Here is a 7,101-nt window from a genome sequence, read left to right as displayed (position 1 = left end):
CAGGGACTGCAAAGCAGGCACTTCCATCTATATCGACATGGAACCAATCCATTTATTTAGGAGCTGAAGCATGCCAAACACCCCCTGTTTAGTGCAAAACATACCTGGTCCCAAGTCCACCCATGTATCACTTGAAAATTGATGTAAACAAAGACAATACCATCTGTTTAAGCCCGTCTCATTACTACTACATGTTTCACATAGCTGCCACATGTAGGTTGGGTGACAGAACCTTCTGCCAGTGTGTGGGCATTCACTTGAAATAACTTGAGATATGCATTAACTATTTTTATCTTTGTACCATTTCACTTTAAACGAGTATCTCCCTGTGTACTGTCAGGCCCTCTTTAAGGAAATGAAGTGAGCTAAAAATATGGAACAGGTGGCGAGTGCTCAGAGCAGGTAAGGCTAAACCCAAAGGTGTTCGCTGTGACCAGTGCTGCAGAGGGAAAGCCGATGTCGGGGTTTGCAGGGGAGTTTTCAGCATAGATCAGCGTCTCCAGAGGGCAGGCACACACTCAACCACACATTTATTTCAGTTAGCTCCCCGGCCCTGGGACCGTGCGAGAGAATGACGTTAGCAGGACATGAATACAGACACAACTTACAGGGATTTAAGAGCTACTTGTGTTATTTTTCTAGGAAACAAATTTATTGCATTGCTGTCATACTGCCAGTCTGACAACAACGTGTCTTTCTAAGAGTACTACTATATCGAACCGTATGGATTTCTGTAAAATCACAATGTGGTTACGCAGCCAAAGCTTCAGGAAAGCCACAGAAACATACTAATCAATACTTTCATTTTGGCCGTCTTAAGATGTGCCACTGTCTCTCATACACAGACTAATGAGAACGAGCGAGAAGTGCAAGTGGGGTGGAGTACAGGCTAGCACTTGGATGAGGTTAACTGAGAGATCTGAGGACCCCTGGAGTCCTTACTGATTGTGCTTTGAATGATAAAGGCCAATATGCAGATATAGCTGCGTGCCAGGTGCCGAATGAACTAATGAGGATTCACTTTCTACACCTCTCGCCTCTAAAAAGTAAAATAACACAACTTGCTACCTGCACCTAAAGTTTCACAATTATCTTTCTGTTAGGTTGGCTGACATTTAAAATGTCATCTGGAGGATAAAGCAAAAAAGGGGGGGGGGGTGTCTCTTTACCTCACCCACCCTTTTATTCAGTGTTAGCTGTGTTTGGTTCTCTGACTGACTCTGTGCAGACCATCATGATCTGAGCAGCCCAGCTCGGCACACAAGAATGCAGCTCAGGCTGCCTGTAAGTTTGTGCTTGATGTCATCATTCACTGATTTTGAGCACTTATCCTAAATATGGAGATTCCTCGTTTTTAATCTAATTAGTTTGTGTGACAAACTGCAAACCCAGCAAGTACCAAGCTGTGGGCTGGAGCTACTCTGTTTTAGCATATAAAGATGCATATGGAACGATTTGTTTTTCAATATGATTGAATACTTCAATTTGACCAAACCAAACAATACTGCAGCATACACAGTTAGGTATAGCGAGTAAAAGTAAAGATGTTTTTCACTGCTAGTTTAGCTTAAACATGGAGTCTGAGAGCACTGACTTACTTTTTGTGGAGGAACTGCAGTTATTAGTGTTTCCATGTTGGCTTCATTGTTCAGACTTGTAAGTTGAATCTTCAATATATGAATTAGCAGGATATAGACCACGCCCTGCGTTGTACCGCGCTGATAAGTGACCAATATCCAGAAAGCACCATCAACAGGAACAGGAAACAATACATAAAACAGAGCGGGACACAGACTCGTCTTAACCTGCTTTAACTCGGTCATCTCAGCCCTGTTGGAGAGCTCACCTGTTACAATTACTTCATGCGTCTATTCATCCTACACCGCTAGAGTCGTTCTGACAGAGTGAAACTCTGCAACATTACACCGGGAGCTTCTACAAAGGAGGCAGAATCACTACAGCGAGTACAGCTGCTGCTCGCTCCTCACAGCTGTAACATGAAAGCCTGCGAGACATCAAATAAAGCGCTCTTTGGCGTGGATACAAATAGGCCTGAGCGTCACTCTCCAGACTGGAAAACACACTTGAGATGCACGTAATGAGTTGTCTTATATCTCTGGTGAGGAAGACTACTGTCACTATCTGTGACAGTATTTATACAGCTCCATCTCCTGCAAAATGACTCATTATGGCTGATGTCTCCTGAAAGACCCAACAACCCAAGAACAAAGGCTGTGTGTAACTGAACTTCTTCGTGTATTAAATAGAGGCTTTATTTGAATATCAAAGCATCAAATCCCAAGAATAATGTCTCACCAGTCCAGGTCAAAGGTCAGGCACAGATTTCCATTTGGATCCAAATCTGTGAACCTTCATGGCTGACACACACAAACATGTAGAGGTGTAGCTCATCTCCACCTGATGATGATCACCGGGCTCTCTTACAGTGAGCAGCGGACACACCACCATGCAAACAAACAGAAAGGCCTTGATTTGATCAAACGATGCTACTTGAAGCTCTACAGACACTTAATGACCAGAAATGATCCAAAATGACGAGCTGCAGGGTCAAGTGGTCGTCATCTCCAACCAGCTGCGAGCAGTCACAGAGCGACGCAGAACGATGTTCAGGCCTTTATGTAAATCTTTTTAAGATTTATTTAAAACACTAATGGTAACACACACACACACACACACACACACACAAAAAATACATATTTCTTTCTCCTCCCAGCCTCATGCAAGTAATTTCCCAGAGGGGCTGAAGGAGCTGGGAGCTGTTGACATGTCCTCCTTTTTAGTCACTGAGCTGTGTCTCTGCTATGGTTCCAGTTTAAGCCATCGGCACCTTCAGTGGGGAAAAAAGCAGCGTGCAAGGAAAACCGAAGCAATCCGTGCAAAAGCAAATAATGAAATAAGATCTTGTTTTAATCAAAGTATATCTGCAATATGCTTCTAAACAAACAACTCTTGGCAATGCATGGCTCATTTTTGGGCACATCACTTGACAAAGACCAAAATGCAGCCATCACCTGTGCACATGTTTTGTTCAAACTGGAGAACCATTTAAAAAGCTGTTTCCAGCTTCCATTCCTGGGATCCAGTGCAAAAAGTGCTGCATAGAAAAACAAACACTAAATAAGCCCAAAAGAGGGAAGCTGAGCTGCTCAGGAACCAAACTCGCAATACGTCAGCACCGCTGCAACAGAGCCTCCGGCCAGTTCAGCTGAAGTCACTTTAGGGCGATTGTGGCTCAAGAGTTGGGCGTTCACCTTGTAATCGGAAGGTTGCCGGTTCGAGCCCCGGCTTGGACAGTTTTGGTCGTTGCGTCCTTGGGCGAGACACTTCACCCGTTGCCTACTGGTGGTGGTCAGAGGGCCCGTTGGCGCCAGTGTCCGGCAGCCTCGCCTCTGTCAGTGCGCCCCAGGGTGGCTGTGGCTACAATGTAGCTGCCATCACCAGTGTGTGAATGGGTGGATGACTGGATGTGTAAAGTGCTTTGGGGTCCTTAGGGACTAGTAAAGCGCTATATAAATACAGGCCATTTACCATTTAGTTACTGTGCCTGCGGGGATTCAAGTCATCATAGTGTCGACCAAGCCAAACAGAAACTGGTTTTCTCTGCGCTGAGTAAACACCATGCCTGACTAATTGTTTAGGCTGGGGTTAGGAAGGAAGTCAGAGACGACTCTGCAACTATTTGTGTGTCATTCAGCCACTCGCTGATTGTTTTTCCAAGGTGTACCACCGAATGAATCTGTTCATTTGGAAGCTATCCTTCAAGCAACTTCAAAAATTCAGGCGTGTGCCTCATAAAGCGTGAGAGCAAACAGTCCTTCTCCGGGCAAGCCGAGTGGCTCCCTGCTGTTAGGGATAAGATCTCAGAACAAGCCTTATGAGCTGGTACGACAGTCACAACGAGTGCAGGCAGGTCAAAATGAATGTGTCTAGAAAGCCCAGTCTCTGTGTAGCTCAAAGTTCCTCAGCTCTGGTTGAGTAGATGATTTCTTACCTCGTAATTTGTCAATGCAAAGTGTTCTGCGCTCCAGTTGGAAGCTCCTTCAATCACACTCAACAAAACTGGGAGAAGTTTAACTCTGAGCTACAGGTGAGACTGAAATCTTTTAATGATCTTAAAATGAGATCTGACAGTGGGGTCCTGTCTCATCCACGCTGTGCAGGCAGACGTGCCCTGCTGAGCACCGTTCGTTGCAACTATATCATTAACCGCAGGACAAAGTTCACATTTAGTCAGCTTGTCCTTTCAATGACATTTGAATTCTAACATATGATCCTCGTATTTGACAGGCTGCAAGCAGTGAAATTTAGTCCTTAAATTCCACAAATGAGGACTTCAAACTCACACGTGTTCATTTCGAGGATTCATCTTCTGCTGGCTCTCTAATCAATAAATAATTACAGCTTGTGGCTCACAGGGGGAAACCTGTGATCGCATGAGACATACCAGTGTGGAACTGGGCTAAAACCGGGCCCTCCACAGTAACCCTGGGATCTAAGTTTCTGGTTTGCACAGTTAGATTCTTGACAAACGTCGTGTGTCTGGTGCAAGGCCACATCATGTTCTGCCAGGTGCGTGACACAAATAAGCGGCACGTCACGCAACGTTGCGTTTCGGTGCAGCTTCCAGCTCGAGGGCGCAAAAGCGCTTAAAATTCAGTGCAACAAACTGCAGTGACCCACGCGAGCGATCCACTGAACATCATTAAAACACGGTCAGAAAGCACGTGCGGGGAGCTCCATCTGCATTGCACAACAACACCAGCGTACCTGTGTTACACCACGGCGACTGCCCTGAAACCCGACGGGAACACACCACGCGAGGATTTAGAGGAAAAAGTTTCACTTACCCACAAAACAGAAAAAGAGCGCTGGTGCGTGCTCGAGCCCCGGATTCAGAGGGTTGTCCCGCGCGGTGCCTGCTCGAGTCGCTCTCCTCGCTGCCTTTTGTTCACAGACGGGCACCTCGTCGGGCTTCTGCGTGTGGCTGCTGACCCGAGGTGTGTCCCGTGTTTTGCACCATCGTTTCCGGAAAGCACGGGCGGACCAGCCTACACTCGCCTCGGTTTGTTTACAGTGCAGCCACAGAGTAGTGAAGACACCCCGCGGCAGATCGCGCACACAAACACACACGCAGCCCTGCAGCTGACTGTGCTGCACCACTGCAATGGGAGCACAGCAGCAGCAGCAAAGGGGCTGACCACAGACACTTTGACACACTCTGACTGCTGTGTAGCACGTCCACAGCACGCCGAGCGCCCCCCTAACTTTTTGTTATTCGACGAGGAATGAAAGCACGGGTCCTAAGATCCGCCCTGTTCCCGCAGCGTGGCCAGTCGGTGCCGCCGGCCGTGGAAAACTCCGATACTGGCGCTACTGGTCACTATTCACCTCACACAAAGCAGCCAGACTCCTGGCGTTATAGAATAAAGCGTCATGTGTGTCCCGGATTAGATCACCGGGTTTATAAGCACAGATGTGGAGCTGCCATAATCATCCATCCATCTAACACTGTGTGTACAGCAGTGTGATTAGCGCCTCTGCTGGCCATCCTGCTTCGTTTCCCCAGAAACAAAATTCCAGGGAAGGTCTGACTCATTAGTGGAGATAAGAGAAGCAGTCGGTGACACAGTCTAATTGCTGGCCCACACTTACCACCGGATGCTGGTAAAACATCCAGCTCTTCTCATTTCTTTGGCTGAATCTATGAAATAACTGCCTCCCTATCACTAAGAGCACTTCAGCGAACAGCAGGTGATCAGCTGAAGGACTGGATGCTCTCAGGCTCTGTGTCCGGGTTTTTACCGGATGTTTTCCCCATTTCTTGAGGACGTGGCTTGCAGACACTGTTAAAGAGGGTTTTTTAAGGTTTGCCACTTCTTCTTTTTCTTCCTCTACTTGTCCAGTTTCCTCTACTAAAGAAAAAGACGCACTGCACACAGTGGTGAACTATGTCAAGTTTTCAGTTAATATAGGCTGACCAACCGTCCTCTTTCCCCCGGACATGTCCTCTTTTCACGTTCTGTCCGTGGGGATTTTCGAGACTGATAAAAATGTCCAGAGGACCCGTGTGTGACGTCATCCCCAAACTTGCTTTGTGGGCGCGTGCTCTGCGCTCACAGACAGCGCACAGGAACGCGCCAAATGATGTTTAAACGACCCCAAAGCGCAAGTCCTTCTTTCACTGCAAAAGAAATTTCCCTCCTAACGACCATAGCTGACATGGCCATCGGGCATACCGGTATAAACGGTATAAACAATGAAAGGTGGTGGATTGGCCAGATGCTGGCCGATGTATAAAAATAACTCAGAAATACTTTTCTTTATTCTCATTTAAAACGTTTCACTTTTGATAAATAATCATCTGAAAGTTTTTATCTGATGTAAAATGTATAGAAATCACACATATACCAACAAGACTGTACATCACTGTCACCACAGCGGGTTAGGGTTATGGCTTTCATACCTGGGGGGCCGGTCTCTAGTCAAAATGCCCGGAACGATTTTATGTTTCTTTAAGAAAGTTCTTCATGAGTGAGCCAAGTTTTCTCTTTTTTGGAAATCAAAATATGGCCGCCCTAAGTTAATAGCTGTTAGAAATGATCTTGTTTATGCAAACATACTATTCATGCCTGTTAACTGTGATGGTTGGCATTATCACTGGTTCATCCACTGAGTCTTACGCCTTTTGTACAATTCTGAAGTCAGTGTTAAGTGGATTAACAAACAACAGTAAGAACAACTGAAGAGCTTCAGCTCAGCATTAAAGAACTTACAGGTCTGGCTCCTTGGAAGCAAAATATTAGAGAATGAGTTGGCTCAGTACTGTACCGCAATAGCATCGAATGGTCTCAAGGAGGTCAGGTGGCCAGTGGAAGAAGAGAGAGATGGTGTGTGATGTAGCACAATGCAGCTACCAGTAGGGAAATATTAGAAAGAAATAGTAAAATGCCATATGTGCATTTTATGTCCCATAAGATACTCCATATAATTGTTATGTAATGTCAAAAATAGTAGGGGTGAAGTATTAGTGCAGTAATAAAATCATTCCTAATATTTTGGTAAAAATTATATGGAGCATGT

General features: G+C 45.9%; 1 protein-coding gene across 6 annotated transcripts in view; it reads right to left on the bottom strand.

Annotated features, from left to right (window-relative positions):
* camkk1a (calcium/calmodulin-dependent protein kinase kinase 1, alpha a) overlaps window positions 1–5,565 on the bottom strand; it is a 51,762-nt gene extending 46,197 nt beyond the window's left edge. For 3 of the 6 annotated variants that reach the window (XR_311926.1, XM_005740327.1, XM_005740326.1), the window contains exon 1: window positions 4,869–5,563. The gene's annotated coding sequence lies outside the window, so the exon portion shown is untranslated. Of the gene's footprint in view, window positions 1–4,788; window positions 4,828–4,868 lie in introns of those variants that run through there. The other 3 variants (XR_001290464.1, XM_005740330.1, XM_005740328.1) reach the window with 3 other exon arrangements.
* Between the last annotated feature and the right edge of the window lie 1,536 nt (window positions 5,566–7,101).

The sequence above is a fragment of the Pundamilia nyererei genome, unplaced genomic scaffold, assembly GCF_000239375.1.
Source record: "Pundamilia nyererei isolate P.nyererei 1_Seehausen unplaced genomic scaffold, PunNye1.0 scaffold00099, whole genome shotgun sequence".
NCBI lineage: Eukaryota > Metazoa > Chordata > Actinopteri > Cichliformes > Cichlidae > Pundamilia > Pundamilia nyererei.
This window is presented reverse-complemented; position numbering and strand designations above follow the sequence as displayed.